Source organism: Muscardinus avellanarius, assembly GCF_963383645.1.
Source record: "Muscardinus avellanarius genome assembly, chromosome: 10".
Taxonomy (NCBI): domain Eukaryota; kingdom Metazoa; phylum Chordata; class Mammalia; order Rodentia; family Gliridae; genus Muscardinus; species Muscardinus avellanarius.
The window spans coordinates 20,543,552-20,557,689 of NC_137796.1; positions in this window are offsets into that span (position 1 = coordinate 20,543,552).

Below are 14,138 nucleotides of genomic sequence, written 5' to 3' on the forward strand. Positions count from 1 at the left end.
GTGTGTGTGTGCTTGTACACATTGCTGGAAATTAAACATGGTGTCTTATGCACGGTAGGCAACTGCTATACCACTGACTTATATCGGCATTCCTGCAAAGAAACATCAACAGCTATGAGATTGGGTGAGGAGCTCAGCGGGTATAAGTGTGGGTAGAACAAGGGATCGCAGGGAGAGTCTCCTGGCTCACAACTATTTAAATGTTGGGGATATGAGTGGGGAATAAAAACTAACAAGGGAGAGAATGAGAAACCAATGGCCTAGGAGGAAAGCCATGGTAGAGCTGAGTTGGGTGGTGGTGGGAGGGTTGGAAATAAGGACACTCGCATACATCTGTCTGTCTGTATTTTCGGCTATTTCTCATTGCTTTCATAGATTCTCAAATCTATACCCTAGGGCAGGGGCAGGGAGACAGAGACACTGGAGCAATTCAGAGTGGAGGAAGTAGAAGTGGGTGCAATTTGGGGGCCATGGAATAAAAAATAAGGGGGTGGCTGAAGGTCTCATTCCGTGCTGAGTCATTTTTTTTTTCTAAAAGGGGTTCAGTAAGCTAATGGAATTTGGAATCTATGCTAGATGAACATTCATAAGGCCAGTTTCTCCACTGTGACACAGAATTTCCATACTCCTTTACCTACACAAAGATAGTACTCCACATATGAACTCTTCCAGAATCATTAATTATACCTCAGAAAAAAAATTGTATCTCACAACATTCGTGTCGGATGTTGCAAGTAGATTAAGTATGAGGTTCAGGATAACATTGCGTTCAGCATCTGAGACTTTTTACAGACAACTGTGATTAAAATATTTTTAGGAGCGAGTAGAAGGAAAAAAGTGAGAAGATTTGCAGATTTTCTTCAAATAGTTAAACATTTATTGATTCATTATAATTGTACATACTAATGAAATTCATAGTGATACATTCATGTAAGCTTATAAAATTATTTGGCCTACTTACTTCCCCATGCCCCTCTTTCCACGTTCTTTATTACCCCAATAACCTTCCACTACTCTACCAGTCTCTCTTCAATTTTCATGCGGTTTCTTTCCTTTTCTCTTTGGCTTCTACATAGGAGAGAAAATATGCAACCCTTAAGCCTTTGAATATGGCTTATCTCAAACATACAGAAAGCTTGAGAGAAATGCACAGTGAAGACCCACACACTTCACCTAGTTTCTATAATTCATCTTTTAATAGATTTGCTCTTCCATATGTCTATCCACCTATCCGATCTTGTATCTATTTCACAATCTATATAATTTTTTGTTACAGGATTAGAGAAATGACACAGAACAGAAGGGAAGTAGGAATTATAAGCTCCTCTCTCTCTCTCTCTCTGTGGTTGCAGTGAGGTAGCCTGCTTGTATGCTGGTAGGGATGATCAGATATCAAAGACACAAGTAATGATTCTTTGAGAGTTAATATTTGGAGTGATGGTTTTGGTCGGGTGAAGGAATATGGGCCTTTAGTGTATCCACAGGGAAATTGGCCTTGAAGAGACTCATCTATAACAACGAGAGGGAAAATACAGAGGGTCTGATGCAGGAGAGTATCCCTTACAGGGTCTTTGACACAATGGGCAGAAAATTGGACCTGCCTTATGTTTCCAGTTTCCCCTCAGAAGTGTTTCTATGAAACTTTGGGGAAGCTACATAACCAACCTCTCAGGTCTTCTGGGACTTCAGCTGAAAAATGAAAGTAATTATAATTATCACATTTATACTACAGGAATCTTGGAAGAGTCCACACCGAGTATGTAGATTTGGTTGTTTTATTTTACTACCCAAATTTACCCAGAACAGCAGGCTGTGGCGACTCTGTCCCCCTGCCCTGTTCAACAGATTCTCTATGGAAACTTTCAGATACTAGACTTCACAGACTTTTTCCCCACGAAGGGCCCTTAAACCTTAGCCATGATCTTAAATAGACTGCTTTCTCTTGTAAATAACCCAGTCTCAGATATTCTGTGATAGCAACCAAAAATATACTAAGGCAGCTGTTAGACCAGTAAGATGCTGGAGGGCAAGAAACTCAAAAGAAGACGTGAGTCTGTTTCCACCTTGGTATGGTACACTTTTTCTGCACCTAAGGAGGATGCTGGCAGGCAACAACAGTCTTTCTTTCCCTCTGTCTTTCCTCCTTTTGGCTACAGAACAGAGTTTAATGCCCGCCATTCTTTATGCACCATGTTTAGTTTCTATTTATTCCAGCAACGATGCCACTTTTTTTTTTTTTTTTTTTTTTTTGGTGGTACTGGGGTTCCTGCAAGCCCTTCTACCTCTGGGCTACACTCCCAGACCTATTTTTTTTTTACATTTTTATTTTGGAAACAAGGTCTCCTAAGCCAGCGTGTGTGGCTGGCTTCGAACCTGCGAGATCCTCCTGTCTCTGCTTCCCAAGCGCGGAGATTACAAGCGTGTGCCACCATGCCCGGCGTTGATGGCACTTCTATACCAAAGTTCCTTTGTTCTTTTTGTAGCATTTTATACTTTTTTTCCCATGGCTCCAAGTTATTTCTGTCTACAGAGAATATTGGTGAGTGACCTGTCACAAGGAACCACACACAGCAAAGAAAGCCTCCCTGCACAAACGTGTGCAAGTACGCGCACACACACTCACACTACACTAGATATATTTAGTGCCGTTTAATTAGAATTAGCTAGCTTCAATTAATTTTCCTTCCTTTATGATGAGGGTTTCAATGAAAACCCAAACATTCTATGTTTGCAATTATTGTGATGGAGAAGCCTCAGGGCTTGGAATCAGAATGGATTCCTTTAAAATCTGCATTCTTTCACCTTGGGAACGATTCAACAGCACTTAGCTGCAGTTTTCTCATCTGCAAACTCAGGATAATAATGTTTTCTGCACAAGGCTGCTGAAGGGATTGAGAGAGATTATGTGTGCAAACAACTTTAGCACTGTGTTGGGAAAATGGTAAGGTCCACAGAATGATGGGTTTAGTATGATGGGTTTATGAGCATAACAATGGCAATAATGAAAATTATTAAACAACCAGAGTTGATACTGAATGTTTATTATGTGCCAGATTGGTGGCGTGTGGTTTTCATGTACTGACCATGTAGGTAGAGAGATTGGTAAGATACTTCTTTCTTCTCAGAAAAATAGCTCTTCTTAGTAATTGGTATATACAGTTAATACCAAATCAACCTGAGGTCTTTGATATCTGCTTTCATAAAACCCAAGTATTCTATTTCACTTAAAATGACTACTTATTATTCATTTGTTTTTATCTATCAGTATTTTAATTTTATAAATTTATGGGGTGCAGTGAGATAATTCAATATATATACAGTATGTAGTGATCAGTTCTGGGTAGTTTAACATTTCCATCTCTTTAAACATACTTGCAATTTTTTTTGGTTATCATGTCATAATTATACTTATGAGATGCAGTGTTTCAATATTTCAATACATATAAATCATTTTTAAATTGTAGAATGATTTCTTAGTAGAGTTGTCAGGAAAACAAAATAGAACAGGATACCTAACTATTTTTAAATTTGAGATACACAGCATAATTTTGATGTATGACCATGCATTATCTTAGACATATTTTTATTAATTATCTTTATTTTCCTGAAATTCAAATTCAACTAAGAACTCGTATTTTTTAATAAATCTGGTGAATATGGCCCATAGAAAATATATATGTATATTTGTATATTTGTGTGTAAAGGTGAGAAAATGTGTGATAAAAATGTCACAATGACCTCCTGAGAATATTCTCAAAACTCTGCTATCTAATTCAGGGTAAGATATTACCCACTCATCTCGTCTCCCAATTTTATATCATATCCTTAGTAGTAACAATTCATTTTCTTTCTTATCTCTCAGTTATGTAATGTTATATTCTTATTATTTCTCGCACTAGATGATTAAGAACATATCTAACTCAATACTTCTTATATATCTCTTCCTGGAAGATTATCAGTAGGTAGTCAATAAAATCTGATGTCCTATCTATAAAACATGGCACTGTAACTTTGGCATCATTGTCCAATTATTTCCAGCTCCTCATTCACTGATGAAACGCCATGAAATCCTTGGTTGACATTCTAACTACCATAATTCAAAAGACCTGACCACAAAACTTAGAGGAAGGAAGCCTTATTTGCTCACAGTTTCTTGAAGAGACCAGAGTCTGAAGCTCAGGGCTTGGTGATGGGAAGAAAAGAGAGAGAAGAGAGAGAGAGAGAGAGAGAGAGAGAGAGAGAGAGAGAGAGAGAGAGAGAGTAAGAACTCAACCAAAGCTCTGTTCTCATATCATGGAGACCAGAAGCAAGAGAAAGCACAAATAAGTGATTCCAAGATACCAGTACAATCCCTAAGGCCACAGCCTCAGGAACCCACCTTCTCCGGCTACACCTGCCTAGCTTACCACACAGACAAATCCATAATAATGTACGTAAATACTGATTTGATTACAATTAGAACTCTCAGGGGGCATTCTATATCTGACCATAAGAACACACACATATATTTATATATATGTGTGTGTGTGTGTGTGTGTGTGTGTGTGTGTTTGTGTGTGATAGTGAAAGCAAATGGTAATCGTTAGATTTGCTAAAGTACTATCAATTCTTTTCCTGATCTTTATTTTAGAAAATTGAGGCTGTTTGGATTTTGTTTTTATATTTTATCAGAGGAGTGGGTAATAACAAGGAAGAGTTGTGAAAACCAGAACTACAGCAAATTTATTTCTTTATTTTTTATGATAAACTTTGCAGAATATATATCCTGGAGGGAATTGATCACAGATTTTGAACAAATACTACCACTTCCCCCTTTCAGAGGGCCCATGAAAATAGGGCTCCAATGATCTCCCCAAATTCCACCATTCCCTGGAAATCCCCAGAGTTTCAGCCACTTTGGAGAGTGGAAGGTGATGTGATATTTCAGATTGTTGATTTTCATGAGACACATGATAGATAAGTCTGGATTCAATTAAACTCTCAAACTGAAAGTCAAGACTTAAGAAATTTGCACCAGTATTACTCCCTGCTCCTTGCTAGGGTGATTTTGACACTCTGAAGGATGGTTAGGGAGTTAATAATAACATCTCCTAACACATTACTTTTGTTATTTGGAGCTCATTGCTTTTTTAAGGAGTATAAAGTCATTGCCAGCTATATGCCTTCAGGATGGAACTAAGTATTTAATGCAAATCCCAGGGCAAAATAATGGCTTGGCTGAGAATTTAAATGCCCCCAAGGTCATGGAATACCAAAAGTAAAGTCTTGTTAGTTCTCTCTCTGGTTCATATGCATTGATGTCACTGGAAAGTGCTAGTTCAACTGTTAAGTGTATGCAGTGTGGCCACCTTCAAGTTGCTATGGGAACATTGTCTTTTTTGTTTTATAAGGTTGTGTTGGTGTCTACAGCCCAACTCTCTTAGTTACTTATATGGCACCACAATCTATTTATAAATGAACAAAAAGTCACAACTGCAAATTTGTCATTCATTTATTTGTCTCAGAGATTTGTACACATATAACGAAGGGTACTTTGGTTTTAAAATTACAACAGGGGAGGAGTCTTTGAAAGATCATCTCAGGAGATCCTGATTGGAAGTCTGTCCAGACCTATAGTTTCCTTGTCTTTCTTTACTCTCTCTGTGGACTTAAATCTATAACATTCCCAGGCCCCTAACAACCTCCTGTAGTGAAAACTAGATTTATTAAATTGAACACTTTTATTTCAGACCTGCTCAATCCAGATTACAGTTTAGTATGATTTTTCCATTTAATGAGACTCTCTTTTAGAGCTCAATGTGGTAGTTCTTAATTCCAGCCAAAATAATGAAAGGTCCAAGATATTAAGAACTAGATTCCTGAAACAAGAAACATTATAATGAGAGTGAAGAACATATTGAACACAGGAATAATTCAAGCAGGATGTAAGAGTCCAATAAATTCTTAAGCCAGGAATGGTGGCGCACACCTATAATTTCAGTACCTGAGTGTCTGAGATAACAAAAGTTCAAGACCACCCTCAGCAACATAATGAGACACTCAGCTACCTAGCAAGACTGTTTCAAAACAAAAAAAGTGGCTGAGGTATATCTAAGAGGTAAAGTGATTTTCTTTTCAATCCCAGTACCCCCAACAAATTCTAGTAAGTTCTTAGAATATGATACGTTAGAAAGATACTTTTAGATATTGAGCAGAATAAATAAGTGAGTAATTAAATTTACACAAGACAGTATATGATGAAATTTTAGGTTTTTAAAGGGAATGGTAAGAGCTTCTAGAGTGAGGTTCAGTAGGCTGGGTGATCTATTTTTTAATTTTTATTGGTGCATTATATTCATACATCATATTGCAATAAAAAACTTGTGTCTAGAGACATGCACACATCACTGATTTAACCCCTACCCAATTCCCACTCCATTCCCTCCCCATTCCTCCCTCCCTTGCTTGGCTTAGTGGTTGACTTCGATATGTTTAAGTACATTGTGTGTTTTAGAGACTTTCCTTCTTCCCCCCTCCTTTCTTCTCCTTTAGGTTGTCTTGTTTGCTCCTCCATAGGATTTTCTTTTTCATCTAGAGTTCCTCCTATGACCCAATTCTCCCTAACTCTCACATATTAGGGAAAGCATCTGATTTCTTATTTTTTGTGACTGACTAATCTCACTTAGCATAATGTCCTCCAGTTCCATCCATTTCCCTGAAAATGATGTAATTGAGGGTTTTTTTTGATGGTTGAGTAAAATTCCATTGTGTATATATCCCACAGTTCTGTAATTCATTCATCTTTTGATGGACATCTTGGCTGGTTCCATAGTTTGGCTATGGTGAATTGTGCAGCTATGAACATAGATACACATGCATTAGTTTGGTAGTTTGGTTTCTTTTCTTTTCGGTAGATACCCAGAAGTGTTATTGCTGGATCAAATGGTGGATGATCTATTAATAATGGAATGGACATCAGTTTGACACCAGACTTCTCAGAAGCAACAATTGAGGCAGCAGATGAAGGAACAATATTTTCAAGTGTCAGGTAGACAATTTGTTTCCAAATTGCTATACCGGATAAAGTGCAATTTAAGTTTAGGAGCAAAATCAACAGATTTTCCAAGTCTGCACAAACTTGAAAAAATTGCCATGTGTAGATTCCCTTGAAAAAAAATTACAAAGGGGAAGCAACCTAAAGAAATAAGTGGGCTAAAGGAAATAATGGTGAGCAAATAATTCAGAAAAACATCCTTATTCTTAATTTTAATATGCTGAGTTTTAAAAATTAATTTTCTCACTGAAACATCTCAGCTGTTTCCAATATGCACTGTGCTAGAGCTGAGTAAATAAAACAGATGGAATTTAAAGCATGCTGAGATTCTTGTCTTGTTATGTGATAAGATAGATACTAGTTATCTCTAAAACTGTTCAGAACATTTAAATATGCTTATCTACAGCATAATGCAATAATTAGAAAAACAGAGCTAGGGTACTAATCCCCCAAATCACTAAAGATTTGGGTTAGTGGGAGAAAAGCAAGGGAATCCTAACCCACATAATTCAGAGAAGAAAGAAATGATAAGAAAATGACCAGAAAGAGCAGAAAGTAGAGAATGCTGGTTTCCATGAGTCCAAATATTTTCATAATCACAATACTATAAATGAATCATTTTCTTGTGTCAAAAGACAGTGATTTTCAAAATGAGATCAGTCCTTGCCTATGGCATTTGCTGCCAAAAAACCAAATCGAAGAAGTGAACGAAGGGCTGTAAATATTTTCAAAGATCAGAGAATGGCATGCGTTGAGGGAAGGGTTGGAAACTAAGGCTAGATGCACAGGTTATGGCAGGCACTTTAGGTAGCATAGGAAGATTGGGATTCATCCTGAAGTGAAATGGGCAATCATATAAATGTTTTAGTTAACTAAATTCACATTGGAGAATGATGACTATGGAAGCTGAGAAAAAGTTTGGGGGGGAGAGAGCATTCAAGTTGGTGGTGAGAAAACACTTGAAAGACGGTTCATGGAATTCACACATGAAATGAGGACCTAGGCTACACTGTCACAGGGTGATGGAGAAGAGGTGAGAGATACTGATTTTGAGAAGATAAAATCAAGAAGACATGGGGCTGAGGTGGGAGAAAACTAAGATTGCACACAGGTTTCTGAAATGAATGATTGTACGGTGTCCTTCACCTATATAGGAGAAACATGGAGTAATATGTAGGTTGCAGAGAGATGGTGAGTTTGGATCTTGGAGCGGTGGGATTTTCAATGACAAGTGGACCTCAGGGCACAAATTTTGATTGGCTATATAAATCTTGCCACCATTATCTGACTGGATGAATGGGTTTTTATGAGCTTCTAAACAAACCTCCCACCATAGGACTGGACTTGCTGATAGACAAGGTAGGATTCTTACGATCTATCCTGTGAGAAGTTAGAGCTCAGTCACAAGTCTCAAACTTCTTCTTTTACATTCAGTACAGAGAACAGGCTAATGAGAATAATCACATCTCTCTAAATCCAATTATGAACTTTGAAAGCTTGACTAAGCAAAGATGAGTGTCTTCCCTCAGCTCGGTGTCTGAATTCTTCTGCTTGTGGGGTTATGGGAACTGAGTAGGTGAGAGTGGGTATGGGATTTTTTTTTCTTAATGTTTTCTGGCATGAAATGAAGTACTAATAGTGAAATGTTTATAAAAATTTAGAAGCTCCTTTTTTTTCGTGAAGAAAAGCAGCCCCCTGGGCTGGGAGAAATGGTTACTAATTATATATTCAATCAACTAGCTGAATGTGATAATGACCTCATAGGTTACAAATGAAAAATATTTTCTGAGATTTTCCCAGTAAGAGCCCACTTCCATCTCCACCTTACCTCTACACCTTCCTTGTGGAAAAGAGATTGCATCAGAGTGGGGGGTCTGTTTGGAAATTTCCAAGCCCACTTATTAGGATTCCTCATCTTAAAAGAATGAGGAGGTTTTCATTTACATTCTTTTTGCTGTTAAAAAAATTTCAGATGCCTCATTTTTCTCATGCATGAGAGAACTCCTGGGAAACACTTAATATTTGCACCTCTGGCCAGACCTCAAATCTTATTACTTCTTAGCTCAAATTGTCTCCCCAACTCTGTGGGAAAATCTAGATGGAGCTCCATGACCCTGCTTTCAATCTCTGGTTCCCATTATACATCTCTCAAACTTTAAATTGTTAACTGGAAAGGCTTCCCCATGCAGGAGAATTTTGAGTCACACTTTTAAGGAAGAAGGATTTTTCCAGAAAGTTTTTCTGAAGTTCCTTCTTATTACTCAGTCCAGATGAGAAGGAAACCATGAAGCGTATGGGGAGCCCAGGTCCCCCTTCTCCATCAGCTGACCTCTTTATTTTCCATTGCAGCAAATGGTACAGTCCATTCCACATACTCAGGCAACTTGGAACAGGGAAGAGAGGCTGATGGATGACTACAAAGATGAGAACGGACATGTACTGAGCTTGTATTCTGTGCTGCTTACTATTCCAAGCACTCTATATGCACAGGAAAGGACCCACATTGGATCTACACAGCATCCAAAGGTAGACAGCATGATCGTTAACCCTTCAACAGGTAAAGAAGAAGAAACCTACAGAGCTCCACTAGCATGCTTAAGTAGAAGGAAGGCATGGCCCTTTATTGTGACATGAGCTTTGGAGCCCCTTCTCAATAACTTTTTTTGGAGTTTTCCCCCCCCATAATATCTAAGGATTCCGAAATGAGGACTAAGAGCCATATTTAAGAGTCAAGTTGGGCAAGTAATGGGAGGAGGAGGCAGTGACTCAAAGAGCAAGACCCCTCTGGGAGTAATGGGCAGGTGCTCTAGACAAATACTGAAGCTTGGGGATGAATCACAGCTTGGTACACAAAACTTACTGTGTCTCTGGAAAGTGATAAAGTCCAATGAAAAGGATTAGAATGGAATGGTGAATTTCACTATGAGAACAAGAAAAGTAGATGTCAGAATAAGGATATGGCTTCTTAAAGTCCAAGGAGGTGATTCTGGAGTATAGTAGGGCTTTTCAGGCAGGAAGGAAAAGGGCTGTGAATGGTCTAACATAATCTTTAATGAGGGAGACTGAACCTTCTATCCCAACCTGACCTGGTACTATGTTTGATGAGTCGTGGCTCCATTTTACAATGGAAGCAATGATACTGAACTCATATGGTCATAGAGAAGATGCTATGGGATAAAGAGTGTAAGTCATATACAGATTTTGCCTCTTTTCTTTGATCTCTGTCTTCCTGGAAACAATCACTTTGGCTGGTGGAGCATAAGAAGAGGAGCACAGTATGGACTCCACTGGAAACCCGGGACCTTCTTTCAGAGACATGTCATCAACTTCCTCAGCAGCACACAGGACTATCTGGGTGGGTAAGTGAGGAATGTTAGCATTTGTGCAATGTTAAATTGGTGCAAAATCAACGGAAATCCTTTTTAAATAGTTATCCATATGCTCATGCTGGTGTGATCTAGTACACATAGGTGTTTTTGTTTTTTAATTGTAAAATAAAATATAGGGAAGCATTTTAAACACTTGCCTATTAAACACGTAAGCCCTTTCACCCCAGAAAGGGAGGTTGGTTGCACACTAGAGCACTCTCCAGGAGAAAGGAAGGACTATCCGTTGGCTCTTTCCTGGGTCAGAAACTGGCTCACTGAGTTCCTCACAGCTGCTGCCACTGGGAGAAGCAATTTGTCAACTTTATACCTTTCTGCTTTATGGTCTGGTGACTTAATAGGATTCGACCTTCCCTGGATTCCATTTCAGTCAGGTCAGACTCTGCACTTCAAATTAAAACTTGGGCTCCAAGACAGGTGATGAGGAGCTGGTGAGGTGTATGTGCATGTGACCAGAGTGGGGTGGTGGCTTCAAATGCCCTCTGAGCTGGTCTGACCAATCCCCATGTTCATGCGTTACCCTGCCGGAGACCCAAACTTCCCATGATGCTGTGACCATCTTGCCTTCTGCAGATTCTGCTATGGACCCTGGAGTGCAGTGAGTCTCCTCATCCATCTGCCCATTGAGAGGAAGCCTCAATTTCAGGCAGCAGTGCAACAGAATTCAAATGTGGGGAGGAATAATGCCCCTGAAAGTTCTCCCTAATTCAATACTCTTCATTGAGCCAAGGTGCATTCAGTAGCTGTCACTGCGGCAGACTCCAGAGGGGGTGGGGTTTTCAACCATGCTGCCAAGGCAGTTGTCATCTGAAGAAGAAAAAGCCAAGGGCACTTATGACTGTCGTGCATTGCAGAAAGAGAGGAGATCAAGGAGGAGGGTAGATACAAAACCCACATGGGAAAGAGGAAGCTCTGGGTATCCTAGAGGACAGGTAAGGATCCTGGATGGCCTGAAGATAGGAGTGTCATTTGAACTAAGCCTCTTAAGAAAAGAAATGTTTGGGTAAAATGAGGAAGAAAGGTCGATTTGAAAGGAGGGAGTGGCGTAGGCACAGGAGCAGAAGTTTAGCATCACTGAGAGTGGTCCATTGTGTTGCAGACTGGTTGTTACGGTTAGAGTTTCACCTGAAGAGTTTACACATTAATGTTCAGAGTCTTATAATTGTGTCATGCGGGTTATAATCTCATTAGTGAATAAACCCATTGTAATGGATTTACTGGGTGGTAATCCAGGCAGGTCTGCTTCCCACCTCCAGTACATGAGAGCAGAGCCTTGCTCTCTACCTTTCTCTGCTTCCTGCTGCCATGCCCTGAGCTCTGCAGACCTAGCCTAAAGTGGATTGGACCTATAAATCTCCCAAACTGTGAGCAAATAAATATTTCTTTTTCAGTTGTTTTGGATTAAGGCAGTGAGAATGCTGACCAAGACACTGGCTTGTAACAAGAAGGCAAGGCCTAAGGACAGTGGGTTGGTGGCTGATAATAAAAGCTAAGGCTTCCTAGGGATTGACTATGGCCACTATACCCACATGCACATATACTATATTCTGTACATGCACACATGTTGGACTGGTTTAAAGGATAATTAATCATTGTGCCTATTTAATTTTCACATTTCTATGAGGGGTTACTGCTATTCCCATTTTATGGATAATGAAACTAAGACTAGAAGAGCCAAAATTGTCACTCATCAGCTCACATAGCTGTCAGGGAACAGGGCTAGGATTTGAGCCTAAAGGGTGAGAATGAGGGACTCCTCACCCTCCTAATCCTTATGGTGAGGCTCTGTGGTCACAGTGGTCTCTGGGATCTTTAGCATGTCATTTTTCTGTGCATGCTCTTCCTCCTTGTGTTATCATCGCATTATGGTGTCATTTGACTTGTTTCTAAATAAAAACATCTTTGAGACCCAACCATGGAGAGATTTCTGGAGTCAGAAAAAAGGCAGGTCCGGGTGGGTGGGGATTAGTGTTGTGGATGGGCTGCAATGCCCAGTATCCACCAAGAGAGGCATTCTCGTCAATGACCTCAAAAAGACAGAAAGTGATTTTTATCATATGTGTTTAGAATAGTGGGCACAAGCCAGGGTATCGGCATCTGCCTGTCACCTTCAGGTAGGATTTTTATCCCACCCAGGAACTACAAAATGGAAATAACATGAGTTAAAAGTGAAAAGGGATTGGGTCAACTTTGGAACACATTGCTTCAGAAGTAAAATGAGAGAATATTGTTATCAGTGTTTATTTCAGCATGGCATAGATCAGTGAGACAAAAATAACTCTGAAAATAGCTAGAAGGCCGTCTATAGAAGGACAATGGAATCTGTTGTGGGATTTGGGTCTGCCTGCATTATAGAATAGCAGGAAGGCACAGTGGAGAAAGCGGAGCGCTACTGATCCTCTCGTCACTGGACATCAGTAAGTTATAGTCTATTGTCATTTCTGGGGGGAGAAGAGAACCCAGAGGGTCTAAATAGTGGAGGGAGGTCCTGCTCACAATATCTTGTTCACAAGAACCACAGAGATGCTCTTATCTTGGCCAACTTCATGAGACAAATTATTTACATCTGGAGGATGGATGGATGAGGTTTCCATTCACACCCAGTGCAGACTTATCTTGTGGCAGGAAGAAAGACCACTGCCATGCCACTAACACAGGGAGGGTCAAACCTTCCTGACCACGGTGTGCCTCGCACACCCTCAGTCACTGCATAAAGAAAGAGCTGCAGCCACACAGGATGGCAGGAAACCCCAGCGAGCATCACAGCTGAGGGCTGTCGGGAAGTGGCTTCACTACAAAGTGAGGTCAATGGGATTGATCTGAAAATGGGCTATTAGGTTGCTGGTGGCCCCTGTTCTTAAGATGGGAAGAATCTGGCTGAGGCTTGGAGGCTTTCTGGTAACTCCGAATCCAAATCTATTTAGGGTAATTCCATTTCATTTCCCTTTGCCAACTCCCCCTCCTGAAAAACACACTATGGATTATGCAGTTCACTTGAAGCATACTGCCATTAACCCCTCGAACCACCAGTCCCTGGCTCATAGTTTCAGTGAGGACATTATATCGTTGGAATGGGAACTGGCTGGGGTCTAAAATCATACAGGTTGTTTGTGGCAGAGCCAGGGATTCTGGCTCCCTGGTAAGTATTGCTCAGTCATGACATATGTCCTCCTCAATTAAACATAAAGATAGTGGTTGAATATCTACCGAGTGCTGGGAGAAAAAGAGAAAAATTAGGAGTTAAGTGTCCTTTGCTAGAGGCATAGGCCCTGTGGTACAGGAGGCAGCTTCAACCCGGCCTATCATGATTGGGCAGTTTCTGCACCAAACAGAAATCCCATAAATGAATGGGGCTTAGCTTCCTTGGTCCACTGATCCATCTCTAGGACTTGACATAGCAGCTGGTACATGGTAGGTGATGCATAAACATTTGCTGAATGAATGACGATTCAAGGCTTGTACAATATGCTCTATTCTCATCACTCTCGAAATTGATTCACTTTGCCAACAAAGTCATGCAGATTCAGGGAAGGCTTGAGGGAGAGTTGTGGTGGAGTGCAGTTTGGAAAGTGAGAAGAAGTTTGAAAGGAAATAGAAGGGAGAAGATTCCAGGTGAGGGAAAGGGCACCTCCAGGGGTATGGAGACTTGAATGCATACCAAGGACCTGGGAAGGGGATGATTTTGGTCTTGCATCAGGCCAGATCTGCCCTGTTTAGAC